Source organism: Haemaphysalis longicornis, unplaced genomic scaffold (assembly GCF_048455015.1).
Source record: "Haemaphysalis longicornis isolate Haplotype H1 unplaced genomic scaffold, Haemaphysalis longicornis Haplotype H1 scaffold_64, whole genome shotgun sequence".
Classification (NCBI taxonomy): Eukaryota; Metazoa; Arthropoda; class Arachnida; order Ixodida; family Ixodidae; genus Haemaphysalis; species Haemaphysalis longicornis.
The window spans coordinates 559,381-574,211 of NW_027526415.1; positions in this window are offsets into that span (position 1 = coordinate 559,381).

The following is a 14,831-nucleotide window of genomic DNA, read 5'->3' on the forward strand; positions in this document are numbered from 1 at the left end:
GTGACTAAATGAGACGACGCTTACGACGACTAAAGGAGACGCCAACAGCCTTAGCCCTTAAGGGGCCTCGCCCCTAAAATTTATGGCTGCTTGATTTTTCCCGGGCTATTTACGATATGTAACGCGGGAAAAAAAAATCAGGGCCGAATTTATGTATTTAATAGCTCATCCTCACTTTAATCCTTTTAAAACTTGGGCATGGATGGACTTTTATTGTTAGTGGCCAGAACAAGCTTAGAGTTTTTTTTTTTCATTCTCCACAACTTACAGTGTAAAATCTAATCGAGTCGATATTTGCGTCAAAGTGTTTCTGTGTGCTTATTTTCCCTTCTGTGTGCGTTTTGTTCGCATATCACATGAGTGCAAATTCGTGCCGTGCATTTTAACTCGGGCGAATTTTACTCCCCGACTTACACATGTATTTTCTTAGAACCTCCTCCTTTTTTGTGATTTCGTCAGGGTGAGCTCCACACGTTTGTTACGGCGTCCTCAACTCGACCTCCATTCTGCTTTCTTTATTTAAATTCCGTGGCTTAATTGCACCTGGCCGTTATCTCCAACACGAGGAATATAAGGATCCCTTATTACCACCTCTACGCCCTCCCTTGCACTGTAAGCGTTCCCAGTGCCGTAGAGGTCTAAGCCTTACTGCTAGGGTGGCCGGGTGGTGATTAAGGAATTGGGCCGTAGTAAGCGGTAAACGCCGTTGGCAACTTCCTTCCGCGATAAGCTTCGCGCACTTCTAGCTCCCACACGCGCACAGTCACGTACATACATAATGGGAGGTTATCCCGTATGCAAGCAACCCCGTCGGTGCGAAAGCCTTGCCGCAAATAAGGCAGGACACGCGACGATAAAGCGCTTGGAAACGGCCATTTTCGCTCTGCCTTCTTTTCTATTCTTTCTCTTGAGCGCCAGTACTCTGGTTTCTTTCCCTTATATAAAATGCCCGTATATGCCGATTCATGTCGCGTCTGGTTTCTATAGACGACTTGCAAGAAGGCAAGTTAATTTGTTTAAAGGAACTTGTAAATGCCAATCGAGGCGCGCGAAAATTGAAATAACTAAACCATTCCGCAGCGCCAATTCTTCTTTCTTTTCTAAAGAATACAAATGCCTTAACAGCAAACATCGAAAGTTGAAGTTAACAGGTAATGTACAAAATTTGTATTCCAACAGCATGGAAATTCAAGGAACACAAATAAATGATGGTACTGAGATACGAAGGAACGCCTTTCAGGATGCGAAACAGAATTGATTTACGGAGCAACGACGTCTCACTCATTGTCTTCTACCATCATCCACGATGTCTCAACCTTTTTAAAGAAATAAACTGCATTTGATACTTTTTACTTGTAACAAAAAACGTTTGCTGTCAATTTTCTGCGTACACGTAGCTATCGATCGAGCGGACTGCGATCTTAGTCTTTCATCATAAATCGTCCATTTATCCATCGACCTTAATGACCATCTCAACCGGAAAGTAATTAAAATGCATGTTGTCGTACTAATCAGCCTTATGCAACATTGTTACCCACCACTGACCAACTTCGCGAGTTGAAAAACGCTCAAATGTATTTCGTGTTATTGTCAAAGTGCCTAAATTTAGAATTTCTGAGTTTGCTATTATTGCAGAATCTGCCTAGGGTGGTACTTGGAGTGAACATAGACAGAGTCGCTATTTGTAAAGAGACTGTTCCGAGCTCCTATATTTTACAAGGGAGGAAGGTGCCAATAACTGGACCCTTCTCCTCCGCTTTCCTTCTCACGCGTCCGTTCTCTTCTCCTCTGCTTTCCTTTTGGCGTTCTCTTCGCTATTTCCTTCCTTGTCCGCCGCGCTCCGCATTCACTCTCTTTCGTTCTTCGCTATGTCAATAGATCATTCGTTTGGTGACAGCGGTGACGTCGACGCCAAGCCCATGAACAGGCGCCTAAGGCTAAGAGTTACGCTTTGTAAGAGGCAACGACGTCCCTGCAAACGGGGAAACGCTGCGAGCGCGCGCAGCGAGCGCGCGCAGCGAGCGGACGCATGGCACATCGGCTCCGTCAATTTCTGACAGGAGCCAAGGACCATTCGACCGGACCCTTTCAATACTGCGTCCTCCGGACCCAGCAAGTTACCCGGACCACGAAGACATCTCCTTTTGTCAAGGTGGGCCAACTTCACATCAAATTCGAGCGACGGTTCCGCCCCGCCCTATGGCGCCAACGCATAGCCTCACGGCTAGGCCGACGCCTGGCCACGGAGAAACCACCGCTCCTGTAAACACGGCTGTCTCTCCCTCTCAACGCGGCTACGACCCCGAGGAAATGGCATGGTCGACCATCTCGCTCGCCGGGGAAGACGTTTCGGCGGCGGCGGAGCCCCTCCGCAACGAAAATTTGTTCCGGCTCGTGGAGAGACGCTCTCAACGACGGAAAGACAAAATGGCGGCGGCCACTGCCCAAGATGCTCCCGGCAAGCAGCTATCAAAGCAGCAAGCTCCTTCCTCGCGCAGGGAAAAGGAGCCAGCCAAACCAGCATGGAAACCCAAGCCTCTTCCGAAATTTCACCCAGACGACTTTGTGGTTGTCTTAAAGCCATGAAGCGCCGTGGAACTCGGAGCCATTTTCCAACCTGGTGAGCTTGGTCTCTCTCTGCGCACTTACCTCGGCGCGCAGTTAGCTGCAGACTTTAGCTTTGTGCTCTCCCGAGAGCAAAACCTTATTCTCGCAAGCACCCAGAACGCCTACGTGGCCGACCGCATTCTTGGGGACTTCGTGATCAACTCTGCGAAAGGAGATGTGCCCCTCCGTGGCCACCTCAAACAAGGCGACGAAGAGGTTAGCTATGGCGTCGTCTCCATAGCTAATCATGAGACTTCAGAAACACTGAAGGGTAGTATCCAATGGAGGCAGGGTACTATCCTTGATATTCGAAAATTCGGAACGTCCAACAGGGCCCGACTCACCTTCGCCGGGAAGGTGAAGCCACGGACTGTGTTATACAATTCAGAGATAATCACTGTCCGACCCTACCTCCGGACCATCCCGGCCTGCGGCTTGTGTGGCACCGTGGGACACAGGGCGGACACATGCCCCAACCCAAACCAAGATCGTTGTGGTCTGTGTGGCCAACACGCGCCTTTTGTGGAGGGGATGCGGGCCCCTCATGAGTGCAACGCAAAGTGTGCTGTGTGTGGTGGCGGCCACGCCACAAACTCAAGAGACTGTGCGGCGAAATACCGCACGCTCACCAAACTGGACGCCCGGAAAGGCAAAAACAAGAACCCAGCGGGGAAGCCGGCGAAACGTCAGCCGGCACACATCACTGGCAGCAGCGGTGACTCACCACGGCGCAGTGACGTCAACTCGACGCGGGCGGCACCCAGCGGGCGTGCCGAAAAGCAAGGAGCAGCGGCACCACCACCGCCCCCACACGGCGGCCAAGGGAACCCAAGCCGCTCCCAGCAGCAGCAAACCGAAAGGCAAAGCCCTGGTAACTCCTGGGCAGACATAGTCAAGCATGGCAAGGAGGGCAGCACGAGCACGGGTGCCTCCACCTCTCCTCCCTCCTCCCCCTCCCGCTCAGCGGCTGACTCTGAGCTCCTCAACCTAGTGGCATCTCTCAAGGCACAAAACGAGATGCTTTGAGCCAAAATTGAAGCTATTGAAAATCAATATACTCCGCCTCCACAGTCTTCCCCGCATGCAGAAGTCATGGAGAGCGAGGCGGCGGCGCCGGTGACTCTGGAATCTTCCATTAACGCCCTTGAGACCCGCCTTGAAACCAAATTTGCAGACATCATGAGCGAGTTGGGAAGTCAACTCTTGTCTAAGATCACTAAACAATTTCATGCCCAGATTAACGCTCAAGTAGCGGAGGCTCTTCCCAACATGCTTGCCCGGGCTGCGCGCAAAGGTAACCTGAAGGATGTATCTGGCCGCCCAAGCAAATTTTCTCGTCGTTTGATCATTCTAGATGACGAAGAGGACAGTAGCTCCCTTTCTGGGACGGAGGTACAAGCCAGTGAGCTGGCTCCGGAGCTACAGCCCACTCAGTCGTAATTCTCAAAATCGAAAATGGCGGGACAACCGCCATATAGGCAATCCCTCAAATCTAAATTGACCTCCCCCACCCTAATAACCCAATGGAACTGTCGGGGGCTCCGGTCCCGTACTAAGCGGGCCGAACTCCGAATGTACATTTCAACTTTTGAGCAATTGCCCGCCGTGGTAGCCCTTCAGGAGCCAGGAAAGGATGCCAGGTTAACAAATTATACGACGTTCCAACAGGACCCCTCATCTTGTCTGTGCGTTCATAAGAACTATACTGCCACCATGGTCAACCTCGACCTACAACTTGAGTACTCATACGTAATGGTGACTCTCCTCCCCATCCGCAAATCAGATCCACCGTTACATATCCTTAACGTGTACTGTACTCCAAAACTGCGTAATATTTCATTCTCGGACCTCTTTAGCCGCGCGCTTAGAGCTGCTGGTAAGGACCCTCTTCTGATTGTGGGTGACTTCAACGCCCCCAGTCGGGTTTGGGGATACCATCGTGAAGAGAAGCGTGGGCGCAAACTGTCGGAACTTGCGTCGACGCTGGGCCTCACTCTTCACACCGATCCAGTCCACCCAACTCGGATAGGAAACTCTGTGACACGAGATACGTGTCCAGATTTGACCTTTACCCGCAACATTCAGTATGCAGAGTGGATCAACACCGAGGAAAACCTCGGTAGCGATCACTGCATTTTGAACATAACAATCCGAACGAAACCATTGGCAAAATCAATATCGCAGGCCCGGCTACCAGATTGGCCGAAATTTAGGCTTAATTACAACAACGCAACACCAATACTCGAGCGAGGCTACGACAAGTGGTCCCAAGACCTGGTTAGTAACCTTCACTCCACTGAAACCAAAATTCAGCTCTCAGAGGCGGTCTCGGACGTGGAAAACCACCTCCTCCACATCTGGGAAGCGCGGAATCGCCTTGTTCGTCGATGGCGCCGACAAAAGCGTAACCGCAAACTTAAAGCTCGAATCGCCGAGCTCACCCAGACGGCGGCCGAATATGCGGCCCAACTCGCGGACGCCAACTGGGTGAATAGATGCAACACGGCAGCGCGCCAGATGTCCGGCAAAAATACTTGGCGGCTATTTCGCGCGCTCATAGACCCAACGCAGACCCGCACCGAAACTCAAAAACATCTACAAAGGGCAATTCATAGCTTCCAGGGCAATACAACTCAGCTGGCGCACAGGTTAAGGGACCAATACTTGTGCTCCACACAGGACACCCGCGGATCGGCGTACTCCTATGCAGGTTCGGAGAACGTTGAGCTGGATCGACCGTTCGAGCTTTTCGAGCTGCGGAAGGCCCTGGCTAAAATGAAACGTGGCACCGCTCCGGGTCGGGACAAAATTACTGTCAAAATGCTAGCTAACCTTCCTGACCCGGCATATGAATCACTATTAGCTTACATCAACTCAGTTTGGTCAGGGGAAGCGCCACTCCCCATAGAATGGAAGACCGCCCTGGTCACATTTATCCCAAAAGCTGGCAAAGCCGTGAGCACGGACAGCCTTCGCCCCATTTCTCTCACATCATGTGTGGGCAAACTGATGGAGACCATGGTACGGGATCGGTTGTCAGAGTTCATGGAGAACCAATCTATTTTTGCAGAAACGATGCACGGGTTCCGCCCACACGGATCCGCGCAGGACATTCTGCTTCAACTTAATCGGGATATCCTAGACCCCGTCGAATGCCCCCACAACGACAAGGTTGTACTCGCCTTGGACTTAAAGGGGGCATTTGATAATGTAACTCATGAGGCAATTCTAACACACTTATCACCAACCGGATGTGGCTTGAGAGCGTTCGAATACATTCGGCAGTTCTTAACCGATAGACAATCTTACATCCGTATACAGGATAAGGAACACGGCCCTTTCCCGTTAGGAACTAGAGGCACACCACAAGGTGCAGTGCTGTCTCCTCTATTATTCAACCTGGCCATGATGCACCTGCCGGCTCGGCTGGCTGATGTTCCCGGTATACAACATGCGTTGTATGCTGACGATATCACCATCTGGGCCACGCAGGGCTCACTAGGAGACATTGAGGCGAGCCTGCAGCAAGCCGCGCGCATAGTCGAACGCTATGCCCGCCAGTGCGGCCTCCAATGCTCTCCCTCCAAATCAGAATTCGTGCACATACGCCCCTCGCCAAAGTGCACGGCCAAAATCGAACTCTCGCTGGAGACAGGACCAATCCCTGAACAGAAAGAAGTCCGGGTACTGGGGCTTTTTATTAATCAAAACAGACGGTCAGACACTACACTGACCAAACTCCGTAAGGTGGGAGACCAGGTAGGCCGCATGGTCCGCCGGGTCTCAAACAAACGCGGAGGGCTACGGTGCAAGGATGCCTTGCGGCTGGCACATGCATTTGTAACCAGTAGAATCTTATATTCTACTCCATACCTCCACCTACGGAAGCCAGACGAGGATGCACTTGAAGTCATCCTCCGCAAAATTGTAAAGCGGGCCCTCGACCTCCCCGTGAACACCTCAAACCAGCGCCTTCTGGGCCTGGGCATGGTGAACACGTTTCGTGAGTTCCGGGAAGCCCACCTCGCAAATCAGTACACTCGTCTCTCAAATACGGTAGCGGGTTGCCGCCTATTAGCCCGCTTACACATCCAACACACCACCATCACGGAAGATCGCGTTCAACTCCCATTCGAGTGGAGATGCGCCCTCCATGTGCGCCCTCTTCCAAGCAACATGACTAAAGAAGACCATAATGGCCGGCGCCTGGCGCGGGCGGAAGCCCTGGCCCGCCAATATGGATCGAAAACCGGCGTGTTTTACGTGGACGCCTCCGGCCCACACCATGGGGGATGGTATACAGCTGCTGTCGTCCACGAGAACCGAATAGTTAACGGGCTCACTTTCCGAGCCCGGAACATAACACACGCGGAGGAAGTCGCCATTGCACTGGCAGCTCGCCACCCCACATCGCAAACTATCATCTCCGACTCACGAGGGGCCTGTCGGAACATAGAAAACGGCTGTGTGGCGTACCTAGCGTACCGACTGTTGAAACATACCGACTATCAAGGGAACCCCGCAACCCGCCGTATAGTCTGGGCTCCTGCTCACATGGGACTAGAAGGGAATGAGGCAGCCGACGCCGCCGCCCGCGCGCTCTCTTACCGGGCATTCCCACTCGACTCCACCGAACAGGGAGACCTCGAATTCAATCCGGTATATTCCTTCCGAGAAATCATTCAGCATTATCAATCCGGCCACAGCCTTTATCCACGCCCGTGTAAAGGCTTAAGTAAAGCGGAGGAGCGGCTTCTACTCCGACTTTACACAAACACCATGCTGTGCCCGGCAGCTCTCAAACACTTCGATCCCGCCTTTTCCGGCAGTTGCACGCACTGTGGGGAGAAGTCTTCGGACACCTACCACATGGTGTGGGCCTGCCCCTCCAATCCTGCCATACCCCCTATCCCTAACCCAACACGGGAGCACTGGGAGGCGACCCTGCTTGCATGCTCTGACCTTCAGGCCCAAAAGGCCCTGGTCGGACGGGCCCAGGCAGCGGCCGACGCCAATGGGGTTCCGTACTAGAGACCTCCACCTAGTATTTGTAAGGGTCGCCCCCTTAAGGAGCGACCCCTGCATACCTCTCATGTATTTTCATTAACATACATAATAAATGTTTTTACCACCACCCCACCCCTGCAAACGTGTTAGCGCTAGAGATAAGAGAGGGGAAGTTTGCGGTTTGCTCTGGTTTCTACAGCATCTTTTTTTAGACGTGTAGCACTGCAGCCCTAGTATTTACATTAAGATGTCAAGTAGTGCAACTGCGTTTTAGTTCCGGCCGGTTTCATCTTCCTTGCATAGGGGCATCCCAAGAAAGAACCCACACCTTCACCGGTAGATATGGGGCACCGGCATTTTCTCGCATTTCTGCGCGAAACGGGTGCTACGTTGAACCTTTCGCGGACTTTCATTTATGCCGTATGGCACTGTTTCGTAAGAAAAAAGAAAGAAATCTTCCTTAGATTCAAGCGGAACGTTTATGATTCATACGGCTGTTTTGGAATACCCCGTTCGCGTCCCAGATCGGCAATAAGGAATAATTTATGATCGGCGTCGACATTCTGAAATCGCCTCGCAGTAGCCTTTTTTTGGGAAGGGGGAGGTGTGGGGGATGGTAAACCGCTGATTGTGGAGAGTTGATTGGAGTAGTCTCAGGAATCAAATACGGCAATAGACCCCACACTCGCTCGCGTCTTCATTAAGCCGCCATGCTTGCGCTTCTGTTACCACTAGACTCCTTGTACACGTGAACTGCTCTGGCTTCCTCGCGTTGATAAAGCTGAGAGCAATTTCTCCCTCCTTTTATCTGTGCTTAAGAGGTTTGAACGTTCTTTGTGTGGGCCAATTCAACAACGTCTTTTTGTTTTACAAAATATCCTTGTTTCTGTGCGAAATTGGGTTGGCCTGCTTTCCTCACCCTCTGCCATTATCTGACGGCTTGTGCATACCAGCGGCGATCTCCTCCTCTCTCTGGAACGTCGGGCGATGCATTCTAAACGGCGCTCATTCGTTGGCTCCGTACAGCAGGCGCACCGAGGGTCTTCTCCTCGGAGCACCCGACGCCAATTTACGTATTGGTGTGGTCGACAGCCCGCGATATGATTCATCAGTTCTTCCCCAATGTACCATTTTGTGACGCTCGTATTCCTCGGCTGCACACCAGATACACGGGTTGTCATTCTTGGTACATCATTTCGTAAATTTTCGTTTTCCCATATCTTGTCTCTCTCTCCAAAGGACAAAATTAGCTGTTCTTTTTTTAAGTTTTCCGCAATTAGTCGAATGTTCAAGTTTCCCATCATCCCTTTCTTTCCGAGCTTTCTCGCATCTGTCGTTGGAAGGTGGGCGTTCTTATTCTTTTGGGACATTGTGACACAGTTGTAAACACGCAATTCCGTCATTTCCGTCCGTCTTATTCATAGTTCCTTTTATTTATATATACGCCACACTTATTGGTTTATTGTTTGCTTGCTCTTTCTTATTTTATATGTTTTAGCGATAACTCAATGATTGCAACAAGGAGACAGTACGATCAAGAGGGTGTTTTATAGTCTCTATCATGAGGAAAGAGAATTTTTTTTTGCAAATGGAATATTCCAATGAATCAATCAATCAATCAATCAATCAATCAATCTATCAAACGTTTAACAATGCACTTCAATTTGACTACTGTAAAAACGCTCATTGCCTGTTCTCTAATAAAAACGCTAATTCAACAAGAAGGAAAAATTAAAAGTTTAAATTTGGACCAATGTGGGTGGGAGGTGACGGGCAGCGTTGTAGTGGGGAGCAGCAGCACTATAGAGCGCACAAACGGTGTCGTCGTTCATTTCCGCTGCCATTAGCGGCTTGATCGAGAAATCTTCGTAAAATCCTTAAATATCCCCGCAATAACGTTAGTGCAACAGGTGAATGGCAGGTCCGTTTCTGGAGAAACCAAACAAGAAGACAACAAAGAGAGAGAGACGGTTGTAAAAAATATTGGGATATTTATTACTAGGAATATTTGTGAGGTAGAGGGAAGGGGGCAGATATAAACGAAATAAACGTTTAAACAGTCGGTTATTTTATTCCCTCAGGTCACTTTCTTTTATCACTCCGTGGTGGAGTCGCTCTAGAGCTAATAAACCTCGTCTTCCCGCTTAAGGTTCTGAGAGTGAATCGCTGGGCAAGTGTGTTCATAATGCAATAGAAAAGAAACAGCGAAAAGGACGCGAGACAGGAAAAAGAAAGTGCACAAACACCACCGCTGGACTAACAACTCAAAGTTAGTTGTTAGTCCGAGGGTGTCCTTAGTGTACCTTCTTTTTCTTGTCCTGCGTCCTTTTAGTTGGTTGTGGTTCTTCCGCGCATTAGGCTTCAGTCTTCTCCAGGTCCCACCTAGACCCCGCGTATAAAGTAATAACTTCACATTTAAAAACTGAAGGTGGGCGCTAACATTGCTCGAAGAGGTTGGCTGCGGGAACTAACTGGAATAGGTACGGAACAGCGGCATATGTACGTCACTTATACCTCTAAATAATCTAATATATTCGGAGCCAAAATGCGAGAACGAGCTACATCAGTGGGCAACCAACGCGATTACGCAACGCAAATGAGTTCCTAATGCCATCAGCCATTCCCAATTTAGCCTCGCAGTTTCGGCAACTTTCTAATTGGCAAAACCTGTTATTTAATGCCTACGGTTCACCGGCCACCATTCCAATCTCGCCTGATGAACCGATTCATAAGAGCGTGCGGTAGCAACGCGTTACTCGTGCCCGATATCATAGGCGCACGCGATTGGACGGAACCGCGAGAGTTCGTAATGTGCGGAAGAGCACCCAACTATCCAGGAGGGGTCAGTCCGTTGACTGCCCTGGAGCTCTATTCATTTGTCATAATGATGCGCGAATGCTCCTAGCAGCGTCAGTCGCAAAATATGTAGGTATCTTCCACGGGTTTTCCACGAGCCCAGCGCTCACGGCTTTTCACGTTCAAGAAGCTGCGACGGCCCCTTAATTGAACTGCTAAATATTTTTGTTTCGTCTTCTGTGTGGACCGAATATCCGTGAACACATGAATGTTTACTCTCCATTCTGCAGAGGCAAGATTGGTGTTTCCCTAATCGTTTCTTACACTGAAAAATCTGCCGTGGATCGTGTCTAGGCATTAAACCGCGTTACCAACGCTCACCCACCCGTACGTTGACTTGCCTCTGCGCCGAATAGATGTTAAGGTTATACAGAATTAATGGCTCCACCAAATTTGCTTCCAAATCCTACGGCCAACGTTGCACCGGTGCCGCCGAGTGATGTCCATGGAGTCATCATCATCATCGTCGTCGTCGTCGTCATTATCATCATCATCCACAGCCTATTCAAGCTCACTGCAGGGCGAAGGCCTCTCCCATTGACTTCCAACAACTACTGCAGTGCGCCGCTAGAGTAAACTGTTGGCCGCCGAATTTGCGTGTTTCATCCCTCCAGCGTGTTATTGGCCTACCCCTTCTTCTAGACCTGTCTCTTGATATCCCTTCTGTTACCCTAATGCTCCATCGGTTGTAGGTTCGTCTCACTACATGGCCAGCCCAAGTCCATCTCTTTTTCTTCACTTGAACTATAAATCATCTACTCGAGTTAGTTCCCTGATCCAGGAAGCTCGTTTCCTGTGCCCAACTGTTACTCCTATTATTATCCGTTCCATGACCGGTTGAGCCGATCTAAGTTTGCTTTCCAATTGTTTAGTACGGCGCCAAGTTTCAGCTCCGTATGTCATAATTAACTGGCACTATGCACTGGCTCTATATTTTTCTTTTGAGTGACAGAGGTAGCTTAGTTTTCATTATTTCGGAGTGCTTACCGGGTGCACCCCAGCACATGCCTATTCTGCGCCCGATTCCTCCCTCGTGGTTTGGGTCAGCGGTATACTCTACGGATTTTTCTGTGACTTCATTGACAACATGGATGCGATCCATGGTTGAGTACCCTTTCTTAAACCCAGACTGCTCTCTGGGTTGTTGGGAGGCCAGGTTGTACGCAATGGTGTTAAGTATAACTTTGGTAAATAGCTTGTAGACAACCGAGAGTGTGCTGATGGTTCTGTAATTCTTAAGGTTCTTGATTTCTCCCTTTTTATAAATCAGAATATGTTGGCGTTTTTCCAGGCTATAGGTACTTTCTGAGTCCTTAAGTATTCCGAAAAGAATGCAGCAAGCTTTTTCAGCATATCTCCTCCCCAGTTCAAGAAATCCCCGGCTCTGCCGTCATCACCTGCAGCTTTTCCTCTTTTCATGTCCCTGAGAGCCTCTCCTACTTCCTGTATAGCAACTAGTGGGACATCGCCTGTTAAGCCTATACTCTCTGTAGTTTCCTCCGTTCTAACGTCGCTGGCATGCGGTATGCTGTAGAATCGTTCTGCTGCCTTTATTATCTCGTCCATGTTGTGCGTAATGTTGCCCTGTTCGTGTCTGAGTGAATAGGTTCTGTCTCTGCCGATGGCGAGCTTCCTCACAGTTTCGTTCAAAATTCCTTCAATTTGCAGCGTTTCAACTGTCACTACCATGATATATGCACGAAGGTCGTTTGTTTTACTTCTGTTAATCAACTTATACAGGTGTGCTTACTCAACTTGATCCACTGCACTAGACACCTTCATGTTATTACGTTTTGCAGTTAGTTACTTCATTTTCGTAGTCAGTCCTACAGTTTCTTTCTTACGTATTGTGTCTCCCACAGCTGCTCCAGATTCTGTGATTGCCGTTGTTGGGTCGTCATTTAGCCTGCGCTAAGGCAAGTTCGACATTTCACCTCAATGCAGCCGTACGGCTACAAAGGAACGCTGTACAGCTCTCTCAGAAACATCGCAGCTGAAAAACAATTCATGCTGGTCCATGATTCGAGCCCGGGACCACCACCTATCTAGGACAGTCGCTCTACCAACTGTGCTAACCAGGAGGCTAGTCATTTGTAGCGCGAGATCGAATTGATCAAAAACTTGAAGTGAAGAACACACCAGCCAGTCCGACGTCGGCTGCTGTAGGTTGTAGTGCGCTGTGAAGACACACCCTCGCTGCAGTGAGGATATGTACAAGCGATTCCTCATATGTTTCTAGGAGTGGGCGATTGATCGACTAACCTACCGATGAATCGATTTATCCTTTGCTCCCGATTCATTTTTTTTAACCATTTAATCGGTGTAACTCATCTAGGGCCAGCAGAACAGATATAAAGCACCCCAAAGCTCTGCGTAAGCATATTTGAAGGCAACAACCCATGCTAATAATACCATAATTAGAAACGCAACCGCATGTAGCATAAACGAAGGCGAAAAGTGCTGGGCTCGCTCCTTCAAGAAATAGCGCCAATAGCGTTCTCGCCAAGTCTGTACCATGCGAAGGTCTGTTTAGCCCACCTGGACACACATACATTACTTTGATTTAAAATGTGAAAATGTCTATTACTATTTCGACGCCTCCGTACTGATGAAGTGAAGGAAAAAAATAAGGTACTTCGAACTCGATTTCCGGTCTTAATCTTTTTATTCACTCTACAAACCACAGCAGCCGATTAACTTTCAATTAACCGATTATTGCCTGTCGATTTATCGGATTACAATTTTTCAGCGATTACTGCCTTCAGCGATTAGTCGGCGATTCAAATAGACATAAGTATGGCGCGCAGGTTGCAATCCTTAACTTGTAATCAATAAGCATGGATTGCACATGGCGTCACCGCCGTTCCTTATGTGGAGCATCCCCTTCACATTTCTCAGCACTATTCGAAATGAGAGCGGCAGATAAGTTCACAGCCTTCCATCGCACGCGCGTGCACCAACATCACAGCTACGGTGACGTCCTAAGCGCAAGCTACCTTCTTCGACGTACCCGAGGCTCACCACAGCGGGGACTGAAATGGCGACAACCCACGATGATTTCTCCGGCATCGCGGGCCAGACGGGATGCCTTGGACGGGTCATCCTGGAGTGGAAAAGGGAAGACCACTAATACCCCTGTTACTTCAACGGCCGTTAAAGAAAATAGCAGTTGCCCTTAACGGAAGCCGAGAGCGGGAGTATATAATAGCCGGGATTACCCGCATCCCAGTAGTCCGGCGGTTGGAGGCCTGGCTACATGTGACATGTTCTTCAGAAGGGAACGAAAGACTCAACTTTGCATGACATGGCCGTATGGCCGATGCCACACAACGCTTCAGACGCTGAACCCTTAGGTGTTGGCGTTGCTCGTGGGACACCACATGGAGGCGGGTGTGGGCAGAGATAGGAGTCTGTCCCCCCCCCCCCCCCTAGAGTACTTACAGTCGATACTCCTAGTCCCGTAGTAACAAGTTCTATCCTGGCTGTATACGCGCGGCTGTTGCTCGCCTTGGGGGCGAGGAACAGCCGAGTTTTTAGCAAACGTAAAAAAAAGTAGGGAGTCTAGATGGGCAGCTTATATTCGTTTAACAGAGCGTGGAGAATATTTTACGCGTGCCTTGGCAGGCCTGAGCCCCAATCCCGCATTTTTCTTGAAGCAGCCTTACCTCCTACCGGGAACGCACGCACACAAGCGCGTGATTCAAGCCGGCTTTTGGGGACTGGCTTGCAATGTGTAGTGACTCCAGCTGTGCGGTTACACGCAAGACTTATCGACTGCTTGTAAAATAAACTGTTTTGGGGATCTTAATAGAATTAAAAATGAAGCTATCTTCACGCTGTTTACAACACCTGTTTGGTTCAAGTTGTCCGCCTCCTTGTATGGCACTGTATACACTGCGCGGTCTATGCTCTTCCGCACAGCCCGTAAATAGGTAAGCGAGGTACGGGCGCAGCGAGCTGCACTGGAAAATGGAAGAAAGTCTGCAGTTTAGCCAGAGTGCCCAGATCGACGGGAGCTCTTGGGTATGCCGTCAAATATTCCTAAAACACATCGAGCGCTCTCGCGGTACACTGAAGAGCACACCAAATCCACTTACACTATGGCCTGTCTGATACGCAGACGTGCCGGACCGATCTTGAAGTCTGCGCACAAAAAAAAAAAAAAAAAGACGAGGAGGTGGAGGAGCTAAAAACGTTTATATAAGCCAGAAATAAAAATAAAAAAAAAACAGACCGGTGCCATATGAAATAGTAAACCTCCGCTCTTCCAGCAGTTGTCGTTTTTTTTTTTGTCTATTGAATGTAGCACCATTAAATTTTGCACCAACTTTAGGTGGGTCATACCTTAGGGGCGTGGTTGG